Here is a 25,767-nt window from a genome sequence, read left to right as displayed (position 1 = left end):
GGCTGCCCTTATGTCCCCGTAGTCGTACCTTTAGGGATTCCCAGTTGAACCACGGTTCTTGCCTACATGCAGGTCCTTCGTGGACCCACCAAAGATCGGCTTCGTGCCCGAAGTAGAATGAGGCTATCTCTACACGGCGTCCCTCCGGGCATTCTACTACCTCGAAGATTTTGTCGAATGTTCGGATCCATTTTTCGAGGATCGTGGGATCTTCTTCTCCTGAGAAGATTGGCGGGCGATGGCTTGAGACTTGTCGAGTTATATCTGAGTTTCCCTTTGGCGGTGGTGGTGGTCGGTTATTGTTTTGGAGGATGGCGTTGCTTAGTGTCTGGGCGACCTGAGTCAGTTGCTGTAGGTTCTGAGCTAGTGATTCGTCGGCAGAGGGTTCAGGGGTCCTTGACTGACTCCTTGTTAGCGCCATTCTGGTGTTCTACAGGGCCAATATTGATTGCAACGGTAAGTTAGGGGTTTGCATCCTAACCTTGATGATATAATTATGGGGAATTCTTAAGCTAAACACAGAATAGAGTAAGGAGAAGTTAAGTCGATAATGATAGGTAACTCACAGCCTCACCGCGTGTCCTAAGATTCCTAAGTCCTAGGTATTAAAACACCTAGAGTTAAAGCTTAGCATCCTAAAGTCTCAAACTTAGAGTACCATCCTAGCTGTAGCCTAGATTCTTAAAACCTAACTCTTAACATCCCAAGTATGTACATAACACCCCCGATTTTTACCACATTTTTAAAACTTAAATTCAAAGGAAAACATCTAATCATCAAGACATAAAGAAAGCGGAAGCTAAATAAAATCGGTAAGTGTTATGCCACACCTATCTCAAACATAGGTGCACAGGCGGAAAACTATCAAGTCAACAAACAGAAAACGTCTAGGCACATAGGCCAACAAAAGGTAACGTCTAAACATGGTAACTACTCTATCTAGCGATCCACATCTAGCGCTCTCAGCATCTACTCAATACCTGTAGAATCAAGGGATAACACCCGGTCAGCAAAGATTGCTGGTAACCCATCAATTGTTTTGAAACCAGTAATCGGACTACTAGAAATTTCAAATAACTTAGTTACGATTCAATTGTTTGGTTTTCAACTAAGTATAATTGGAGGTCATAAATTACAATTTGCACATAACAAAGAGTGGGGAAGGGATTTGATACCTGAAAGAAGTGTGCTGAGATGCGACGGCGGCAGGTGGTGGCACGGCGGCGGCTGAAGGGCGAGAATAGCTCCAATAAGAAAAGCTATGAGATGAGAGATCCAGAAAGGTTTTAGAGGGAGAAATATATTGAGATGAAATGAGCTTGTCTGACACTTAATCCGTAGCCGCGATTCATGATGCATCAATTAGCGCTAAACATAAGCCTAAAATATTAAGTTAATACTTAGCGGCGGTTATAAGCAACCACCACAGATTAACCTAAGTTTTAACATTTAAATAACGGTGGTTAGTATAATTATCGCAAAACATTTATTAGGTGGCAGTTATACTAAACCGCCGCTAAACGTATGTCACTAAATAACTATTTTTTTTTAGTGACTATACATTCTATGGGGCAGAACAAGAGGGTTTTGAGTATGAGAAAATAAGTATAATGAACCATATCAAGCAACACTATTGTTTGCTGCATATATGCTAATCAACTCTCACAAATATAGCAACATCAGCCAAGTAGGCAAAGTACTGGTCAAGGGTCAAAGAGGTATCAAGAATAAAGTGTCACTTACGTTTGTCGTGTGCCGTAATACATACGAGAAATGAAAGTCGTATATACTGACACGTATTTCGAGCAAAAAATATATTTCAAAAATTTAACAAAGTCACCGTTTGTGAAGTTCAATGCAAGATTTGTGCAAGGATGGTTCTATGTGTGTACTTCAATTCAAGATTCCCTGAAAGAATTTGATGACATTTTTTGTGTTCTTCGTCATCGTCGAACTGTCGAAGCAGATTCGTGGATGGACGGTAACCGGGATACTATGGAAGAAATCAAACGTGGGTGGAAACAAAAAGATACTCGTTTCATGATAAATGAAGAAGAGATTAATGAAGCATAACCAATATGATGCTCAAAAACATACCATTACTACTCATGGGGATTGGGGGTGCAGTCTGAAGCTCAGATCTGGAGTCAAACGTAGTACCATTAATTGAACCCGACGTGAATCGAACACGCAACCTTCTGATCTGGAGTTCGACGCACTACCATTGCACCACGGATCCACTAATATGAAGTTAACAATTGACATATTCCTTTTAATTAATTAACAAATACAATAAATATGATGAAATTAATAATTGATGACTAAATATAAAAATACTATGGTAATTAATCATATGATTAAAAGTAAAATTTAGTTTTCAAGTTAGACATTGTCTTGATCTAAGATGAAATAGGAAGCTTTTTCTCCTTGTTGATATCTACATCAATGTTGCATTAGGATTTGTTGCGGGTCTGCTAGGAGGAATCTTTGTGCCACTTTTGATGTCCAACAAATGGAGATCATATTATAACAAGAAGATTGATGGAGTTATTTCGAAGGTTTTCTTTTAAAAACGTCAAGGGAGAAGAAAAAACAACCGTTAACAAAATCAATCAAGTGCATGGCTTATATTATTGTTGTCATCCACCCCGGTTACTTTGTTGTTTTTATGCATTAAGTGTGATCGTTCAACTGAGTGTGTGTAATCTTGGATGTCTAGTGTGCTGCCTTTTTTCTTTTCACAACATCTCTCCACGCTGATATCTACACGAGTCACTGGCCCCATTCGAGTTCGAACCCGACCCTGTGACCTCCCTTTTTGGAGAGTCACAATTATATCGCTTGACCACAAGGTTTTGGCAGATTATGCAGATTTTGAATTTGGAATTCTAAAAAAAGTTTCTCCCTACTTTCTTCCCTATATTTCCCTCTGTTTCTACTGCGGGAAGCTCAAGCTTCCATTTATCTTTGAAAAGCTCCGGGTTCAATTACAGAATATAATGTTGTTGAATTAGTCTCGATATAGGGTTTGTTCCATGTACCCCTACAAGACTAAAAGTAATATAATGCAGGTGATATAGCTAGAGTATAATTATCTAAAATAACGGTTGAACAATGAAAAAAAAAAAAAAATTGGTCTTTGTTGCAGAAAAAGAGTTCACATGCCTGTAATTCTAGAACCACATTCAGATCTAGGGTTTACTTTTTTTATACCGATGCATGAATAAAAGTAACACATGTGAAATAGAGTATAATTTCATAACTTGGAGGTCAACGGTGATGAGAAATATAGTCTTCCTGGGAGGAAATGAGCTTACATTGCATGTCCAAAATGGTAGAAATCACTTATAGATCTATGGTTTACTCGAAAAATCTACACCCGTTCAAGACTAAATAATGTAATGCAAAGTGATCAAAATGTAGTATAATTATCTAAAAGGAAAATGCCAATTAGCAATGATGATAAATTCAGTGTTCATTGGAGAAATTGAATTTACTTGCCTGAAATAATGTTTACTCTCTACATCCGTACAAGACAAAACGTAATGCAAGTGTAATGGTTAGAGAGAAATACCTATAAGGATGGTGAACGATGATGATAAATTTGGTCTTCCAATAAGCTCTTCCACTAATTAAGGTCAGTCAAAATTGGTCAAACTAGTTGGAAAATAGCTTATCATTTATTTTCCAAGCACTCCCTTTGCTATAATTTTTGAACATCTCTTTCAAAAAAAACACAAAAAATGTCCTCAAATTCTTTTAGGGATCGGAATCTTCAATTTATGCACACACACGGCACCATCCTTGCACAAATCTTGCATTGAACTTCACAAACGGTGAGTTTGTGAAATTTCTAAAATAAAATTTTGCCTGAAATACATGTCAGTATATACGACTTAGGTTTCTCGTATGTGTTACAACATACGAAAAATGAAGTTGCAGTTTATTATTGATACCTCTGTGTGACCCTTGACCACTTTGGCTACTTGGTTGTTGTTGTTGTATTTGTGAGGGTAGATTGGCAGCAAACAGTAGTGTTGCTTGATACGACTCATTCTTATTTTCCCCACACTCAAAACCCTTTTGTCCTGCCCCATAGAATGTAGACTGAAGCTGTTGAGGGTGAGTTGTTATCGATCCCTCATCCAGATGGATGTGGTGTGCTAGCATGAGGCTATATATGGGAATAGTTGTAGGTTGCTGAAGTACTGTGCATGGAACCATACATTATGGAGGCATCTGATGCAAGAAGTGGCCGACATGGCTTCGTTTGTTGGAGAAGAAGAACTCGTACTTGCAATATATTAATTAATTCTACTTAGTGGTTCAATGTTTTGGATTGAGTTGTTGGACCGCAGCGCTGAATAGTCTTATCTTCGCACTGGTTTACTGTTGTAGTTTAGCCTGGGCATCTGAGTTTTCCAGCTCAGATGTGACATAGCACCCGACTACAATGTCTAGTTTACGCTCTTTTTGGGAATTAATAAGATATTAGCCTTTATTTTAAATATCTTGAAATTTAGGGTTGTTACAGATAACCTTACCATATAACCTTGGTTTGCATAACAAACACAATAACTAAAAATGAAATAGATAAGAAGATGACTTGAGAAGTGGCAATAAATTAAGATAACAATTTTGGATAGCTTTTGTATTTCAAAGTCTATAGGCAGTAAAACACATTAACAATCCAAGAGAAGGAATAATTCAACACTAAGATTAACAATTATAAGTCTTGTTTAAATCACAATGATTTTTTCCATAAAAATAAAAAACAAATAACAAAGGGAATGTAATAATGAAAATTTATGAACTAGAAAATGAAATAAATAGAGAGAATTTCTACAACTAAATCACAATCAAATATTTAAATTCAATGTCGTTTCTCAACATTAGAGCCAAAAACCGATCAATCATTTCCTAGGCTTGTATAGGGTTTATAGTAGTTCACTACAAGGAACGAGTAATCCGTATGCTAGAAATTTCAAATTACTTAGTTACGATTTTCAATTGTTTTGAAACCAGTAATCGGACTACTAGAAATTTCAAATCACTTAGTTACGATTCAATTGTTTGGTTTTCAACTAAGTTTAATTGGAGTTCATAAATTACAATTTGCACATAACAAAGAGTGGGGTAGGGATTTGATACTTGAAAGAAGTATGTTGAGATGCGACAGCGGCAGGTGGTGGCACGACGGCGACTGAAGGGCGAGAATAGCTCCAATAAGAAAAACAAAAATGAAAATATGGCAAAGGTGAAGAGAAGGCAAGAAGGAATGGTGGAGAGATGTGGTAGAGAGGGCGGAAGAGCTATGAGAAGAGAGATCTAGAAAGGTTTCAAAGGGAGAAATATATTGAGATGAAATGAGCTTGTCTGACACTTAATCCGTAGCCACGATTCATGATGCATCAATTACCACTAAACATAAGCCTAAAATATTAAGTATTTCCTTAGCCGCGGTTATAAGCAACCGCAGATAACCTAAGTTTTAACATTTAAATAGCGGCGGTTAGTATAATTGTCGCAAAACATTTATTTGGCGGCGGTTATACTAAACCGCCACTAAACGTGTGTCACTAAATAACTATTTTTTGTAGTGACTATACATTCTATGGGGAAGAACAAGAGGGTTTTGAGTCTGAGAAAATAAGTATAATGAACCGTATCAAGCAACACTATTCTTTGCTGCATATATGCTAATCAACTCTCACAAATATAGCAACATCAGCCAAGTAGCCAAAGTACTGGTCAAGGGTCAAGGAGGAATCAAGAATAAAGTGTCACTTACGTTTGTCGTGTGCCGTAATACATACGAGAAACGAAAGTCGTATATACTGACACGTATTTCGAGCAAAGAAAAGATTTCAAAAATTTGACAAACTCACCGTTTGTGAAGTTCAATGCAAGGTTTGTGCAAGGATGGTGTTGTGTGTGTGCTTCAATTGAAGATTCCCTAAAAGAATTTGACGACATTTTTTGTGTTCTTCGTCGTCGTCGAACTGTCGAAGCAGATTCGTGGAAGGACGGTAACCGGGATACTATGGAAGAAAGCAAACGTGGGTGGAAACAAAAAGATACTCGTTTCATTTAGATACTCGTTTCATTATAAATGAAGAAGAGAAACCACTATCATGCTCAAAAACATACCCAACAAGTACAGGATTGTTTTTTTTTTTTTTTTTTGCTATAATACTACTGCTTTCCTCCCAGAATATAATATTCTGGTTCCCACTTTAATTTGATCATTGCTACAGTTTGTAACTTTTTATTACATTTTTGGTTTTTTTTCTACAATGGGGTTTTCATTGCATGTTTATTTTAATTATCATTATTTTTTGTTCTAGAGATTTGACTGACACCATTATTCTTGGGGATTGGGGTTGCAGTCTGAAGCTCCTACAAGTGGACAACCATTGCATTTTAAATTTTAAACACAATTTTTAGTTGAGATCTGGAGTCAGACGCAGTATCATTGATTGAACCCGACGTGAATGGAACACGCAACCTTCTGATATGGAGTCAGATGCGCTACCATTGCGCCACGGATCCACTGATATGAAGTTAACAGTTGACATATTCCTTTTAATTAATTAACAAATAGAATAAATATGATGAAATTAATAATTGGTTACGAAATATAAAAATACTATGGTAATTAATCATATGATTAAAAGTAAAATTTAATTTTCAAGTTAGACATTGTCTTGATCTAAGACGAAATAGAAATCTTCTTCTCCATGTTCATATATCTACATCAGTGTTGCATTAGGATTTGTTGCGGGTCCAGGAGGATTCTTTGTGCCACTTTTGATGTCCAACAAATGGGGATCATATTATAACAAGAAGATTGATGGAGTTATTTCAAAGATTTTCTTTTAGAAACGTCAAGGGAGAAGAAAAAACTATCGTTAAAAAAATCAACGCCGGTTACTTTGTTGTTTTTATGTATTAAGTGTGATCGGTCAACTGAGTGTGTGTAATCTTGGATGTCTAGTGTCCTGCCTTTTTTCTTTTCACAACATCTCTCCACGTTGATATCTACACGAGTCACTGGCCCCATTGGAGTTTGAACCCGAACCTGTGACCACAAGATTTTGGCAGATTATGCAGATTTTGAATTTGAAATTCTAAAAAAAGTTTCTCCCTACTTTCTTCTCTATATTTCCCTCAGTTTCTACTGTGGAAAGCTCAAGCTTCCATTTATCTTTGAAAAGCTCCGGGTTCAATTACAGAATATAATGTTGTTGAATTAGTCTCGATATAGGGTTTGTTCCATGTACCCCTACAAGACTAAAAGTAATATAATGCAGGTGATATAGCAAGAGTATAATTATCTAAAATAACGGTTGAACAATGACAAAAAAAAAAAAATTTTGGTCTTTGTTGCAGAAAAAGAGTTCACTTGCCTGAAATTCTAGAACCGCATTCAGATCTAGGGTTTACTTTTTTATACCGATGCAAGAATAAAAGTAACACAAGTGAAATAGTGTATAATTTCATAAATTGGAGGTCAACGGTGATGAGAAATCTAGTCTTCCTTGGAGGAAATGAGCTTACATTGCATGCCCAAAATGGTAGAAATCACTTGTAGATCTATGGTTTACTCGAAAAATCTACACCCGTGCAAGACTAAATAATGTAATGCAAAGTGATCAAAATGTAGTACAATTATCTAAAAGGAAAATGCCAATTAGCAATGATGATAAATTCAGTGTTCATCGGAGAAATTGCATTTACTGGCCTGAAATAATGTTTACTCTCTACACCCGTATAAGACTAAACGTAATGCAAGTGAAATGGTTAGAGCAGAAATACCTATAAGGATGGTGAATGATGATGCGAAATTTGGTCTTCCAATAAGCTCTTCCACTAATTAAGTTCAATAAAAATTGGTCAAAAACTAGCTGGAAAATATCTTATCAGTTATATTCCAAGCACTCCCTATGCTATAATTTTTGAACATTTCTTAAAAAAAAACAAAAAAAACAAAAAAAAAAAAAAAAACAAAAAAAACAAAACAAACGGTCAGTATATACGACTTAGGTTTCTCGTACACACACAGCACCATCCTTGCACAAATCTTGCATTGAACTTCACAAACGGTGAGTTTGTGAAATTTTTAAAATAAAATTTTGCCTGAAATACATGTTAGTATATACGACTTAGGTTTCTCGTATGTATTACAGCATACAACAAATGAAATTGCAGTTTATTATTGATACCTTCGTGTATTAATTCCATAATTCTTTTAGTTCTTGGAATTATGATTTTAGTTCTGATTGCCCATGTTTGGTTAAAGTATGAATAAATGAATATTTGGTTTAAATTCATATTCTTTAGTTGGTTCATACTCTTTAGATTGTTTTATGCATTCGATCACATTAAGTACATAATATTAAGTTTAATTATGTAATTAGGGTTTATGAGATTTTAATTTACAAATGCTAGCATATCCTTTTGGTTTGATATTGTTTGAATTTGTAAATTCAGTTATTTCTCATAAATTTGATCTTTATGCATTAAAACATTTTCCCATGGGCTTACAGTTTAAAAATTCAAAGTATATATCCAGTACATTATTATTCAAAATGTTGGGTCTCTTTTGGTTTGGACTCATCGGTGTTTGAATATTAAGTTTATACTTTAAAATCTCATATTGTAAATTGCTTTAAGTTATGCAATTTATTTGGAATATATGAGTTTAATGTTTAATTTTGTGCATATTTGTCCTAAGCATAATATTCTTTTTTAAATTATGCAATTTTATTATGCCTTTAGCAATGCATACTTTAGGATGGAATTATATTAGTTCCTATTTAAGTTGGACTTATGCATAAACTTTAGTTGCGGTAGTGCCTGAATTTAAGCACGTTTAAGCCGTTAATTTAGTTCACCATTTAAGCTTTAATCATAGGTGAATCATACAGTTTTCTGGTATATACCCTACAATTTTAGGTTCATACCCCCAAACAGTTATACATTAAGTATATATGAATCGGGGAGACATACTAGTTTTAATGGCCATGACTTAAGAACAACTTGTGCCACTAGTTTCCTTAAATTGATACTCTATTTAAGGAATTGATTTTCAATGAGACTTAGTCTCTAACCGCCTTTCCTTGGAGTATATTTTGATTTTCCCATCACAATCTGGTCTAATCTGTTTGTCAAAATTTTAAGTATTCCTTGCCAATGTGATTTGATTTCGGTTCATTAAAGAATAGCCAAAACATCTTTAATTTACTGAGGTCTCTTAAGTTTTCAATCTTGGTTAATTAAGGAATAGCTACAGCATATTCAGCTACCTAAGATTATTAAGTTTTAATCACATAAAGTTTAGGGAAGAATTTGATAATTGTCTAGTGATCTTATAATTTTAATTTGGTTTGGGAGTAGCCACAGCATCCTTAATCTGTTAAAATTGTATATTAAGCGGTTTATTTTGATCACATAAAGTTTTGGACAATTTGTTTGTGATTAATTGTATGTAATATGATGGAATTTAGCCCACAGGCAATTTCATTATATTTGTATGATTAATCCGGATTAAATACTGGACTACGGTCGTAATTTAGCCCACTGGCAATTATGTATCGGAATGTAGTTTAGTAGTTTTATCAGTGATGATAGAAATAAATCAATTTATTTACCTTATGGTTATTTATAAATAATTTCGAGTTCTATCATGAAGTTTAATTTTATGATGTAAATTTAGGTCATATTTCTTAATTTGCCCACAGGGATTAAGAAAAGGAACATGATCTCTTAAGTTTTTTATCATAATGATAGCAATGAATCTTATTGACTAAAATTTTAGCCTACAGGTAAGTTTTATGTCATTTGATTCTTCAACTCATTTGATAATGGTTTCATCATAAATAATTTTTCAATTGGATCTAATTGAGTAAAACTTTAGCCCACAGGCAAGTTTTATGTCACTAGATTCTTCTGGCTCTTTATTAATTGTGATATAAGGGTTTCTTAATTGGATTTAATAGAATTAAAACTTTAGCCCACAGGCAAGTTTTATGTCTATAAATCCTCCAACCCATTAGATAATAATTTTATCACAATTCTTAGAATTTATAAATTTAGCTCAATTATAATTCTAAGGTTCATGGTTTGCATTGGCAAAACATGTATTCAGTCACTTCCCAAAATTTAGTCACTTCTATTAATTAATCCACGAATCTTGCTCGGTTCTTCGGACTAACTGTAGTAAGTTACGTGATTTGACATACATCTTTTGGATTCCTTTAATAATAAAATGTATCTTTTGAGCCAAATTCTAACTTGGTTTTGGAAGGTGTATTTTTATTTTAGTATGTACAACTATGGTGGGGAATTATATCTTCATTATTTAGTTGGACTTTAATTGGAACCAAAATTGATTATTTAGTATGTCCAACTAATGGTGGGGAATTATGTCTTCATTTGTTAGTTGGTCAATAAATCAATTATGAGTATGTATATTATTAAGTTCACTTTATTAATTTCGCTGAAGAATATTTTAATCAGTGGGAGTGATCATTTAGCAAAAGATCATTAAGATACTCCACTAAATTTTATGGATTTAAATGGCTTCATACATCCTAAATTTGATTATATGTCAGACAATAAGTCCAAAATATTAATCTTGTACTTGTTCATATAAATTCATAAGTTCAAATTATTAAACATTTTGTTGTGTAACATATTTATGAAAATGTTGTAATAACATTAAGGAATTTATTAGAACAAAAATATTTAACTAGTGGTGCACTCCCATTTAAGAAATTCTTTAGTGATTAATAGAGTCTTTAGTTTCTTCAAAATTGATCCTGGGTCATTTTGGTTTGTAAGGCTCAAAACAATTTTGTGGGACATATAAGTAAGACTCGTTATGTTCAGTTCATTTAAAGTGAACATTGAAGTTATTTGGGAAGTTATGGTGTATGTTTAAGATTCCAAATTTATGGACTTAGATCTTTGGTTTATTGTCTAAGTTATTGGAATGCTTCTGTGACTTGACTATTTTTTGGCTATTTTTGATGAGTGGGAGTGACAGACGTGTCAACTCCAAGCTCTTAGCTGTTAGAGATAGTACTTAAAGTTAACTTATAAAGAAGTCATGAAATATAGTTAGCATTATGCTAACAATAAGAGATCTCTACTTAAGGCATGCTTATAAAGTTTTAGAGATCATACAGTGTACTCTTTTGTACAATTTGGATGCGTTATCTCCTTCAGTTGTGCACATAATGTATTTTGAGAAACATCCTTTAAGGTACCGAGAATAAACATAGGGTTTGTTCATAAAGGACCTAAGTTGGAGAATTAAAGTGCATGTGACCATAATGGATACTACTCTGATTAAATAGAGGACATATCACTATGATTCGTGTGTTTCGTTCTTTGATGAAGGTTGTGCTAGTACTTGCACCAAGTGGGAAAATGTAAGATTTTCCCTAATAATATATATTATATATTAGGGCCTTAATTAAGTGGTGCAAGTTGACTAGGCTTATTAAGTGGTCTGGTTGGACTTAATAACTAGTAGTTGTTAGTCAACCAAACTCTGTGCCTAATATAATCCTGGATTGATGGGATACATGTTGGATGTTAGCACATTCAGTTACGGTACTCAGACTGCTCAGTAGACACCAATACACCATCTAGGGTTCTGAATCAGGTCTGAGGCAAAACATGGCTAACGGACTACCGTTGAGAGGCAACACAACAGGAACATCAACTATGGCTGGAGATCAACACGGCTACGCTTCCGCTATCATACGAGGTCAGGTTTCTCGTATACTATGGTTTATTATAGTTAGACTATTGTATATCTAACAGTTTTCACATGCATAGAATTTTGATTTCAGTTAATAATGAACTTTATCCTCCAGTAGTATTTGAAAATTAATAGGAGCATGACAGCATGAAGTTTCTCTTTTTAGACAACTTCTGTTTGTCCTGTACAAGAATATAAGTACCTTAGTACATACATGAGTGCCTTCTTCCATATTGGCAAGTTGATCTCAGTATGCTTTTAAAAGCATCAATAACAGAGTATTATTAAGAGTTTATTCACGGTTTTTTAGATTTGCTTGTCTACATGGCGGAGAGAGAGAAGAGAGAGTGGGGCAGCTCACCCGGCAAGCTTTGAAATATTTTTCTTCCCAAGAAAAGAGAAACAAATGAAGGTGCTATGCGCATTTTGCGCACAGCAGAAGCCACACGAGCGTGTGCTCGGTGGCGCGGCAGGGCCTAACAGTCACTTTCTTATATATATATATATATATATATATATATATATATATATATATATATATATATATATATATATATATATATATACATACATATTATTGTTATGGATGCTCGAGATGGAGGCCGATGTAGTAGAGAAAATTTATAATGTTAGTCGACATTATAAGTAACGGCACCATATATTATTATATATACCATACATTATTGTGGTTATTATTGATAATGATTTCTAATTATAGTATGTGTAATAAACTATGAAACACATAATTATATGAGTACGATCGACACATGCATTACTTTGGAAATTTTTCACATAACACAAAATATAATAATAACAATAACAACAACATTTATTTAAATATAGATTGTCATATAACATCAAATAAAAAGTTTTGTCAATAATTTTATCACCAAATTTTTTCATAATTAACTTATATTCATTTTACTGGTTAACTAAATATTTCAAAATTTGAGAGATAAAGACAAAAACCAAGACGAATTAAATAATTAATATTAATTTTTGTCAATTTCAAACCTAATCATTTAAACTAGCAAATTAAATGTACATCTTAAAATGTAAATAAATAATTAAAACACACAATAAATCACTAATTAATTAATGAACATATATAACTAATAAAACCAGAGAATGTATCTCAAATTTGGAGATTTTTTTAAATTAAAATGTATACTTGATGTCATTATTTATTAAAATCTTGATAAAAGAAATTAGATAATAAAGAAAAATGGTCACTTTAATTATTTGATTTATTTCTATATATTTAATGAACTTCAACTTTGATATATATTTTTAGTTCATTTAATATAAACATAACTGTTTTTTAAAAAAATTAGAGGGGGTAAAAAGTGTATTTTATCCCTACTATATATATGCATACATATTTACTAAAAAATTTAAGGTGAGGGTAGGGGTGTGGTGGGGGTGGGGGTCAGGGGCCCCCTACCCCCTTAAGTAGCTCAGTCCCAGTGCTTGACAGGAATGCCAACGTCGTCAAACTCTAGTACACTTCCTAAAAATGACCTAATAAGTAGTGGTTAGTTTGGCTCAACTGTTGGTGCAATGGCTTTGTGAAGCTAAAAATTAAATATGGCGGTACTAGTTACTAATAATTTCACCTATCTGAAAGTAAAAAATAAAATAAAATAAAATATAAAATAAATAGAGTAATAAATAATATTAAACTAGAAAGAATATTTGTATTGATGACTTTGAAAATAGATCGAAATGGTAACCACTATAAGTATCAGCTACCAATATTATTTCTACTGTCTTATATATCACTAATACAAAATACTTTTTCTAGTTTAATATTATTTACATATTTATTGTTTTTTAAAAAGTTGACGTTCATGCCTTTTTAATGGGTGGTACCTATTGGACAATATTTAAATTTTAACACATGATCTTGGATTAGTATAATTTTGAAATAAATTAGTAAACATATATATCTAGCTAACAGCTCTAGGTCGATGATCTATTAATTAAGTATGTTTGGAGAGAGTAAGGTGTGGCGATACCCTCCCAAACCCACAATTGAAGAAGAATGAGGACGGCTAATTTAATTTGATAAGCATTATCCCTGGTCACTCTGCACATGCTTCGATACAACAAGGCAATTCAAGAATAGCGCTATACCAACTGTAGTCGTTGGCAGAATTGAAGAAGAATGAGGAATTGAACCGCAAATTTGATAAGCATTATACATGGTCACCCTGCACATGCTTCTATACAAGAAGGAAATTTAAGTATAGCACTACACCAACTGTAGTCGTTGGCACTTTGCAAATCTCTAATGTAGTCTACGAAACATAGTCTTACCTTGTTGTCAAAGCTATAGTCTCACCTTGTTGTTCGACGTGTCCGGGAATAACAGTACACTGCTTCACTTAGTAATTGCATGATACATAACTGTGTCATGTTTTCTATGTCTTCATCAGTTGAATGATTTGTCAGCAGTCGCGAGTTCTGTAGACATATCAGGATCAAACAGAGAGTTATTAGTTGTTAGGGCTAATGCTGAGGAGGTCACTACAACTCATCTTTTGTCTGCATTTGGAAATATTTAAGCTTGCCATCAATGCGCAATCCTAAGAGAATATAATCTCCACAAATCATGGAAGTTGGAAAGAATGGTTATCTGGCCGCCATCTCTCCACCATTGCAGTGATCAAAGACCAATCCAAATATATCATTTCCAATAATCAGTGTATTACCATCGAAACTGACTGCCTAAATGTCGCCGTAGGTTTGTGAGACACTTTGATAACGTGTCCTACTATTTTATTCGTCGATCAGTGAATATGCTTGCCCAAACCTTAGCAAGGACAACAAATTCACAGCATGGTCCTTTTGCTAGATTTTCATCTATCCCTCATTGTATTCCACACCTTATTCCTCTTGTTTAATTAATCATACTTAGATTATTTTCAAAAAAATGTCATTTCCAATCAAGACAATTCATCAAAGCCTGCCAGCCGAATGTAAGCCACAACCCTACCATCAAATTCTTGCACACAAATCCTCAATTTTTTTCTCTCTCTCTCTAAAAAAAAAGCCTCATATTCTTTCAGGGAATCTTAATTTGATGCAAAAATCTTGCACTCAAACCGCGCGCCCAAATTAATCTTGCACTGTACTCAGCGTTGTATCAATGAAACACTACACCTTGAAATCATGCACAAACCCCACCTGCAGCAGATCGATGAATTTCCAGCTTTCTCCAAACCATCTCTACCCATCCTAGCTACTTAATTATGCTATATATGCATAACCCTCACCTGGCTTGCATTAATCAAACCAAATTTTCTTGGACTAATAAATAATGTTCAGAATCATATATAATAATGCCTTCCATAATAATAATAATAATAATAATAATAATAATAATAATAATAATAATAATAATAATAATAATAAATTTTAAAAATAATCTTCGTTTATATTTGTTGTTGTTCACCATCAACGACCACCGCTTCTCCCCGGAGGATGGCATCGTGATGTTCTGGACCACCATCGACCACCGCTTTTTCAAAGAATGATGTCACGGCCTTCTTCCACATTTTAATTAGTTAATGTTTTGCTTACAGATTATGATTAATGCTTTGCTTAATTGTCACATGTGCTTCTTTCAATAAATTATGCTTTGCTTATGTTTATCAGTTTATTTCTTCCCCCCATTCAAAGGAAATTCTGAATCCGCCCCTGATTGATGCACAAACTTAGCACCATCCTTGCACAAATCTTGCATTGAACTTCATAAACGGTGAGTTTGTCGAATTTCTGAAAAAAAACACATGTCAGTACATACAACTTGCGTTTCTCATATCTATTACGGCATACCAGAAATGCAAGTGGAACTTTATTATTGATACTTCCCTGAGTATATTGGCATGCCGCAAACAGTAGTGTTGCTTGATACTACTCATTATTCTTATTTTCCTCAGACTCAAAACCCTCTTGTTCTGCCCCATAGAATGTTGACTGAAGGTGTTGAGGGTGACCTGTAATCCCGGCCTGATGATCCAGAAGCTTGGCATGCAGCAAACAGTGAGGGTCAAAGCTTTAACACACGCTTCCTCAATGTCAATGCATGGCAGCATATATAGCCTTCACCTGCATTATTTCCAACTTTCTCCAAACCATCCTACTTAATTATGCTATGCATAACCCTCACTGGCTTGCATTAATCGAACAAAAATTTCTTGGATTAATTATTAATGTTTAGAATCATAATAATAATGCTTCCATAATCAATGATATTATGCTAAATTTATTTTGTTTTTAACTTACCAAGTGTTCTTGTCACGCCCCACTTCTAGGACATGACCCGGCCGTATCGCTACATGAAAACCTGTAACAATACGAAGCCTAACCATACATACCTCTCAGAATCTTCATAATAACACTTGAATATACAATAATTCCACAACCCAAAAAGACAAAATATAATCGACTAGTTCTTCCCAAAAACTCATCAAATTCACTATTAAATATTTACAATCAAGAGTAGTACGTCCAAAATGCATCACAAGCATCAAAACCAAGCACAATGGTTTACAAAAATACAAAGGTCCAAGGGAAAATCTAAATAAACAAAAGTCCATGATAAGCTCCAATACTAGGACTAAGCCTCCTAGTTTCAAAAGTCACCTTCGAGACCCCACCACTTGTGCTCGTGTTATTCACATGTCCTTAACTACTCTGAAACATGAGGAAAAATATACAAATAATGAGCTAATGCCAGTAAGTGGTACTCCTCTCAACCCCGGATCAAGTAACCCCAATAGAGTACAAAAAAACTTAGAGTAATAAATAGATGCAAAGCTCAATCCTTAAACTATATCAAAGTTATAACATACTTACATCATACTATACACAAATTCCAAAAAACGGAAAACTTTAGCTACATGGGCATCAACATCATTTCATAATGCAATACTTTCAAAAGAACAAATCATTCCTTAACATATGACTCATTGGCAACCTACAACCACCATTATCGGCATAATGGTCCAAAAAGACTCGACGATTCGGAATGAGTCAGGCTCGACGATTCAGAATGAGCCGGATGGAACTTTCCAACAAATAATTCAAAAGAATCGACGATTCGGAATGAGCCAAGCTCGACGATTCAGAATGAGCAATTAGGAACGTTCCAAGCCGAACAGAACAAACGACAAAATGTAGGTTGCCTCATGAGTTTGGTCAAACCTTCAAAATAATTCTTATAATCAAATAGCCCATTGTAGCAAAAATCAATTCCTTAAAGATCACATAACAAAGTACATATCCAAAAGTAATATTATGAAATCATAAACTAATAATTGTCAAATAAATTATATGATCCTCTTTTAGAGCAAAACACGTTAGTACAAATCATACACATACGAATATAGTCAAATATAGTCATGTTCACTTATTCACAGAATCCAAACTTAGGCATGCCCAAAGATATCTTTAGTCAAGTTTAATAGTCCAAAAACATATCATAGTCCAAAATACTTTTAACTCATACTGACCCTTAAATGGGCATTCAAAGTAGTAGAGATTCTAAAATAGTTTATGGGTTTTGCAAAATAAGGAGAGAAGAGTTAACCACTTACCTAAAAACATCCAAATCTTAGCTATTAAACTCGCCCAAATAGTCCTTGTCAAAATCCCTAATATTTTCAAACATTAATCTTAGGGCTCAAATGATAAACCCAACTCAAAAAGAGTGAAAAAAAAAATGGAGATCAAACTCACCTAGAATACTCCCAATAACTTGAGACCTAAACTTGAAGAAGATGGAGATCAAAGCTTCAAGATTTTTCCTTCCCCCATCTCTCTAGTCAACTCTCCTTATCTTCTTTTAAAAGAGATCTTTCTCCAAAACCAAGGGATTCCTTAATCTTTAAGGGTAGAGAAGGGTAATTTAGTAATTTTATCTAATATCAAATTTTAATAAGCTTTGACTTGTTGACCTCATTTACTAAACATATATATATATTATTTATAAGGTTGTGGGTATTACAATCTCCCCTCCTTAAAATAAGTTTCGTCCTCGAAACTTGCATACCTTCAAACTTGAAGAGTTCTGGATATCTATCCTCATATCATCTTCCTTTTCTCATGTTGCTTCTCTTGGAGTATGATGTGACCATTGCACTTTAACAAAGGGGATTACTCGTGACCTCAACAATTGTTCCTTTTGGTCAATGATGCTAAGAGCTACTTTTTCATAAGTTAAATCATCTGTAACTTGCAGTGGTTGATACTCCACCACTTGACTCGGTTCTGCAATGTACCTTCGTAGCATTGATACATGGAATACATTGTGAGCTCCAGCTAGTTGTGGAGGTAGTGCTAGCTCATAAACCAAACTACCTATTCAACTTAGAATCCCAAATGGTCCAATGTAACGTGGACTTAATTTCCCTTTTCTCTACGTACCTCATTACTCCTCGAGTTGGTGAAACCTTTAAATACACCAAATCCCCAACTTTGAATTCCAATTCTCTTCTTTTCAAGTCAACCCAACTCTTTTGTCTGTCTTGCGAGGCTTTAATTCTTTTCTTAATTAATTGAATATTCTCAACTGTGAGTTGTACAAGTTCTAGTCCTAAGATCTTTCTTTCTACAACTTCATTCCAATATAAAGGATATCTACATTTCCTTCCAAATAAAGCTTCAAAAGGTGTCATTCCTATACTCGATTGGTAGTTATTGTTATATGCAACCTCCTCAATCAAAGTTAAGTATTTACTCCAACTACCTTTGAAATCCAAGACACAAGCTTGAAGCACATATTCCAAGGTCTGAATAGTCCTCTCTGTTTGCCCATCTATTTGTGGATAATATGCAGTGCGTAATTTTAATTCAGTCCCCATGGTTCGTTGTAAGCTTCTCCAAAATTTTGACATAAATCTAGAGTTCCAGTCAGATACTATACTAACAGGTACACCAGGTAACTTTACAATTTCATCCACATACAACTCAGCTAGGTCATTCAATGAAGTTGTCTTCCTAATGGGTAGAAAGTGTGCAATAACCCAAATTGTATTTTCCCCATGCTGACTGTTCGGTAATCCAATCACAAAATCCATAGATATATGTTCCCACTTTCATTGAGGTATCTCTAGGGGTTTCAATAATCCTACAGGTCTTTGGTGTTCAGCTTGGACATATTGACATATCATGCATCTAGCCACCAAGTCAGCAATATCTCGCTTCATACCGCTCCACCAGAAATTATTTTTTTTCATATCTTTATACATTTTGGTAGCACCTGGAAGTACCGAGAAGTGAGACTGATAGGCCTCCTTTAAAATATCCTTGTTTATCTCAACATCATTTGGAATGCATAGTCAGGACTTGAAATATAGGGATCCATCATCATGAATACCGAACTCTCTTGGGTCACCCACTTGAATTTTTTTCCCGAATCTTAATCAGCTCAGGATATAAAACTTGGGCTGCTTTGATGTGATCTAATAATACCAATTTTGTAATCATAGTTGCCAATATCCCTCGCTTATTTTGCAAAATAACCTCAACTTCTAAATCTTGAAAATCTTTCAACAATTAGGTTTGACTAGTCACCACTATCACATTAACAGTGGAAAACTTACGACTTAAAGCACCAGCCTACCATGTTAGCTTTACATGGATGATAATTAATAGTGAGGTCATATTCTTTTATTAGCTTCAACCATCGTCGTTGTCTCATGTTTAATTCCTTTTGGGTAAAAAGGTACTGCAAACTCTTATGGTTCATAAATATTTGTCAAGATTCTCCATACAGGTAGTGCCTCTAAATTTTTAAATCAAATACCACAACTGCTAGTTCTAAGTCATGAGTGGGGTAGTTAACTTCATGAGACCTCAATTGTCAAGAGGCATAGGCTACCACCTTATCATTTTGCATCAACACGCATCCTAATCCTCTTTTTGATGCATCACTATAAATAACAAATCCTTATTCCCCAGATAGTAGGGCTAAGATAGGTGCACTAACCAATCTTTCCTTTAATTCTTGAAAGTTCTTCTCACACTACTCATCCCAATTAAACTCTATACCCTTCCGAGTTAACCGAATCAATGGCATAGTTATTAACCTGCTAAACCCAGAAAACTCCTTACTTTTGTAACATTAGTGTGTCTCAACCATTGTGTTGTTGCTTCAACCTTAGTTGGGTCTACAGAAATCCTGTCTCCAGAAATTACATGACAAAAAAAAAGATATCTTCTTATGTCAAAATTCACATTTACTTAGCTTCGCATGCAATTCATTTTCCTTCAAAGTGTGCAAGATGGTCCTTAGATGTTGAGCATGCTTTTCCTCACTCTTTGAATATAGCAAAATGTCATCAATGAATACCACAACAAATTTGTCCAGAAATGACTTGAGGACCCTATTCATTAAATCCATAAAGAAAGCAGGAGCATTAGTTAGCCCGAACGACATCACCAAAAAAAAAAATTCATAATGGTCATACCAGGTCCTAAAAGTAGTCTTGGGTACATCACTAGCTTTAACCTTCCATTGATGGTACCCTAATCTCAAATCAATTTTTGAAAGGTATTTAGCACCATGAATTGGTCAAATAAATCATCTATCTGAGGTAGAGGATACCTGTTCTTGACAGTAACTTTATTCAATTTCCAATAGTCAATACACAATCGCAAGCTACCATCCTTTTTCTTCACAAATAACACTAGTGCACCCCCAAAAAGATACACTAAGTCTAATAAATCTCATATCAGGCAATTCTTGCAATTGCACATTTAACTCACGTAGCTCAGACGGTGACATGCGATAAGGGGCCTTTGAGATTGGAGTAGTTCCGGGAACCTCTATTTCAAACTCAATTTCTCTATTTGGAGGTAATCCAGGTAAATGCTCTGGGAACACATCCGAAAATTCCTTAACAACTGGGATATCATCTAACTCAACTTCTTTCTGGTGGGTATCCATTACATAAGTCAAGAAACCGCTACACCCTTTTCTCAATTCTTTCTTACCCTCCAATGCAGAAATTACTTTCAATGCCACTTTCGACACCAACATTTCGCTCCTAGGAAAGTGTCTCAAAGTAAAGATAGATTGTCCAAGAATTTCAAATACCACCTTCCTACGAGCGCAATCAATATAGGCATAGTTTTTTTTTTTTTTTTTTGCCAGTCCATTCCTAATATCACATCAAAATCCTGCATATCCCACTAAATTAAATTAATTGACACATCACTTCCATTAAGTTGTAGATGACAATCTTGAAACCAAGTATCTATCACCACAATCTTTCCCATAGGGTTATTAACATATAAATGATCACTCAACTTCTTAGCTTGCAAATTTAAATCCTTTGCAACTTCTCATAAATAAAATAATGCGAAGAACCTGAATCACACAGCACGTAAACATCTACAACTATATTCCGAATAGGCGACACATTTATCAACAGGCTAACCCGATGAGTTCGACCACATTTAGGAACACCCGTCCTGATCCTTGTAAAGCAATACTCCTTAAATTCAAACAGAAAAAGTATGGCCACATTAGCGAAAATGTCTAGGAAACCACATCCAAAACTTGCCCAAGGCATAAACTTATCATCCGCTAGGTTAAAGTCTAATCTTGCAAAAATTCAAACTTAACTTCTTGACCAACTAAGGATTTAAACCTAGGCTCTGATACCACTCTGTCACGCCCCACTTCTAGGACATGACCCGGCCGTATCGCTACATGAAAACCTGTAACAATACGAAGCCTAACCATACATACCTCTCAGAATCTTCATAATAACACTTGAATATACAATAATTCCACAACCCAAAAAGACAAAATATAATCGACTAGTTCTTCCCAAAAACTCATCAAATTCACTATTAAATATTTACAATCAAGAGTAGTACGTCCAAAATGCATCACAAGCATCAAAACCAAGCACATGGTTTACCAAAAATACAAAGGTCAAAGGGAAAATCTAAATAAACAAAAGTCCATGATAAGCTCCAATACTAGGACTAAGCCTCCTAGTTTCAAAAGTCACCTTCGAAACCCCACCACTTGTGCTCGTGTTATTCACATGTCCTTAACTACTCTGAAACATGAGGAAAAATATACAAATAATGAGCTAATGCCCAGTAAGTGGTACTCCTCTCAACCCCGGATCAAGTAACCCCAATAGAGTACAAAAAACTAAGAGTAATAAACAGATGCAAAACTCAATCCTTAAACTATATCAAAGTTATAACATACTTACATCATACTATACACAAATTCCCAAAACGGAAAACTTTAGCTACATGGGCATCAACATCATTTCATAATGCAATACTTTCAAAAGAACAAATCATTCCTTAACATATGACTCATTGGCAACCTACAACCACCATTATCGGCATAATGGTCCAAAAAGACTCGACGATTCGGAATGAGTCAGGCTCGATGATTCAGAATGAGCCGGATGGAACTTTCCAACAAATAATTCAAAAGAATCGACGATTCGGAATGAGCCAAGCTCGACGATTCAGAATGAGCAATTAGGAACGTTCCAAGCCGAACAGAACAAACGACAAAATGTAGGTTGCCTCATGAGTTTGGTCAAACCTTCAAAATAATTCTTATAATCAAATAGCCCATTGTAGCAAAAATCAATTCCTTAAAGATCACATAACAAAGTACATATCCAAAAGTAATATTATGAAATCATAAACTAATAATTGTCAAATAAATTATATGATCCTCTTTTAGAGCAAAACACGTTAGTACAAATCATACACATACGAATATAGTCAAATATAGTCATGTTCACTTATTCACAGAATCCAAACTTAGGCATGCCCAAAGATATCTTTAGTCAAGTTTAATAGTCCAAAAACATATCATAGTCCAAAATACTTTTAACTCATACTAACCCTTAAATGGGCATTCAAAGTAGTAGAGATTCTAAAATAGTTTATGGGTTTTGCAAAATAAGGAGAGAAGAGTTAACCACTTACCTAAAAACATCCAAATCTTAGCTATTAAACTCGCCTAAATACTCCTTGTCAAAATCCCTAATATTTTCAAACATTAATATTAGGGCTCAAATGATAAACCCAACGCAAAAAGAGTGAAAAAAAAAATGGAGATCAAACTCACCTACAATACTCCCAATAACTTGAGACCTAAACTTGAAGAAGATGGAGATCAAAGCTTCAAGATTTTTCCTTCCCCCATCTCTCTAGTCAACTCTCCTTATCTTCTTTTAAAAGAGATCTTTCTCCAAGACCAAGGGATTCCTTAATCTTTAAGGGTAGAGAAGGGTAATTTAGTAATTTTATCTAATATCAAATTTTAATAAGCTTTGACTTGTTGACCTCATTTACTAAACATATATATATTTTATTTATAAGGTTGTGGGTATTACAGTTCTAGCTTTGATGCTAAACGCATGAATCCTCGTTTGTTCATTATCATTACCAAGGTGGACTGAGTCATACAAAAATAAAATACTTTTTTCCTGTTTACTATTATTTACTTCTTTGTTGTATTAGTTTTTAATTTTATGTTCCCGTTTTTTTTTTTTTTTTTTTTTTTTTTTTTGTGAGTGGTGCCTTTTCGACCATATTTAATTTTTAACACAAGGTCTTGGATTAGTACAATTTCATATATGCAGGTCTAGGTCAATCTATTAATTAGGTCCTGACGAGAGAGCGAGAGAGTATGTTCGGAGAGAATAAAGCCATACTATACATTCCCAAACTCACGATTGAAGTAGAATGAGGGAACCACCAATTTGATGAGCATTACCCATGGTTGCCTTACACATGCTTCAATACAAGTATTACCCATGTATTCGTTAGCACTCTGCAAATCCCTTTTGTGGTCTAAGAAACATAGTCTCACCATGTTGCATGGTCAACATGTCAGGAAATAATATTCCACTTAGTAATTATTGCATGATACGCAGTCGGGCCATGCGTCGCACGTCTTCATAAATTTGAATGCTCTGTCTGTATTATCAGATTCTTTAGACATGTCTTGATTAAACGAGAGGTGTCGAAAATTGAGTTAGGTGTTATCTCTACATTTTAAAGAAGGATTTGAAACTCCAAACCCAATTGGAGTACACACGACCAGTGTAACCTTTTCATTTGACACAGTGCATGCACCATCCTTAAATTGCCCAAATCTTGTACCCAACCACTTCACCAATTTAACTCCAATCTATCATTCAACACACATAAATTAATCACAATTGAAACACAATCATTTATTTAACCATTCAAAATTTAAGAACATAGCAACAACACGTACACCAACAAATGCACACTCGAAAACTTCAATTTTGCATCCCAAAATTAGCTATCATATACATCACCTCAAGGGTTCAATTATTTGACGACAATAATTTGTTTATTTTATTTCGATGAAAATAGATTTAAAAAATGCATGAAAATATTATGAGAAAATGTGCTTGGGAATTGGGATAAAATAATCCATTCCTATATTAGAAAGCCTGGGGAAAACGATGATAAATAATGTGAGAATAACATCAGGATAAAAGAAATTATCCACTTATTTATATAAAATATTGTTTTCATAATTTTTAAATTCAAAATTTCGTTTTTATCATTAATACAACTTTAATATAATGTCTAAATATACAAAATTTCCCATTAACAATAAATTTAATTGTAAACATATAACTTGAATTTGAACTAAATAAATAAAATAAGATTGAAATTTTTTTTTTCACTAGCTTCCATCATATCTCTATGTTCCTTTTCTTACATTTCTCTTCCATTATCTTCCCACATATGTTTTATCCATCTGAACATATATATAGTTACCTAGAATTTGTAGTTTTCATGTGTATTGTAGAGGTAGTATAACAATGTTGGCTTTGTAGGACATGTCAACTTGAACCTGGTCCCATTTGCAATTTTGTTCTTACCCAGCAAAAGCCTCATAGATCTACTCAAGTTTGGAAAGGATGTTGTCAAATAAATGAACCCTTAAGGTGTTGTATTTATGATAGCTGGTTTTGGGATGCAAATTTGACGTTTATCGAGTGTGCATTTGCTGGTGTATGTGTTTGTTGCTATGTTCGTAATTTCTGAAAGGTTGAGTGAATGATTGTGTGTTGATAGATTGGAGTTAAATTGGTGAAGTGGTAATTTGGTGCAAGATTTGGGTAAGGATGGTGCACTGTGTCAAATGAACTGGTTACACTGGCTGCGTGTCCTCCAATTGGGTTTAGAGCTTCAAATCCTTATGAAAAATGCAGAGATGACACCCAACTCAATTTTCGGCACCTCCAGTTTGATCATGACATATCTACCGAATCTGATACTACGGACAGAGTATTCAAACTCATGATCAGACGTGCGACGCATGACCCTACTGCGTATCATGCAATTACTATGAATAGGTCTCTGGCCTCCATCTCTTCACCATTGCCGTGGTCAAAGACCAGTCCAAATATATCATTTCCAATTAGTGCATTACCATAGAAACTGACTGCTTAAATGTTTGCCAACTTCTTAATGAAGCTTCTCCGGACTTCTCATATGTAGGATGCGCCATTGATAGTAGACACTTTGATAACGTGTCCTACTGTTGGATTTGTCGATCAGTGAATATGCTTATCCAAATCCTCAATTTTTTTCTCTCTCTAATCTCAAAAGAAAGCGTCATATTCTTTCAGGCCAGGAATCTTCCATGCATTGATGCACAAATATAATCTTGCACTCAACAGTATATTGTATCAAGTAAACACACCTTGAAATCATGCACAAACTTCACCTGAAGCAGATCGATGAATTTCCAGCTTTCTCCAAACCATCACTACCCATCCTACTTAATTATGATATATATGCATAACCCTCACTTGGCCTGCATTAATCAAATCAATTTTTTTTTGGACAAATTAATAATGTTCAGAATCATAATAATGTTTCCATCATGACGTTCCAGACCACCATCGACCACTGCTTTTTTCAAAGAATGACAATCTTCTTCCCGA

The 25,767-nt window shown here is 34.4% G+C and overlaps 1 long non-coding RNA gene and 1 other non-coding gene across 2 annotated transcripts; both read right to left on the bottom strand.

The window, feature by feature from the left end:
- Nucleotides 1–801: 801 nt before the first annotated feature.
- LOC109167453 lies at nucleotides 802–17,762 on the bottom strand. Its single transcript, XR_002051858.1, has 5 exons — nucleotides 17,751–17,762; nucleotides 17,519–17,635; nucleotides 16,368–16,474; nucleotides 14,764–14,767; nucleotides 802–830 (listed from the first exon to the last, which is right to left on the bottom strand). It is a non-coding gene; the product is annotated as an uncharacterized LOC109167453 (long non-coding RNA).
- On the bottom strand, nucleotides 6,481–6,552 carry TRNAW-CCA. Its single transcript has one exon. It is a non-coding gene; the product is annotated as a tRNA-Trp (tRNA).
- Nucleotides 17,763–25,767: the final 8,005 nt, after the last annotated feature.

Source organism: Ipomoea nil, unplaced genomic scaffold, assembly GCF_001879475.1.
Source record: "Ipomoea nil cultivar Tokyo-kokei standard unplaced genomic scaffold, Asagao_1.1 scaffold3162, whole genome shotgun sequence".
Lineage (NCBI taxonomy): Eukaryota > Viridiplantae > Streptophyta > Magnoliopsida > Solanales > Convolvulaceae > Ipomoea > Ipomoea nil.
Note: the sequence above shows the minus strand (reverse complement) of the source record. Positions and strands in the feature narration are given on the sequence as shown.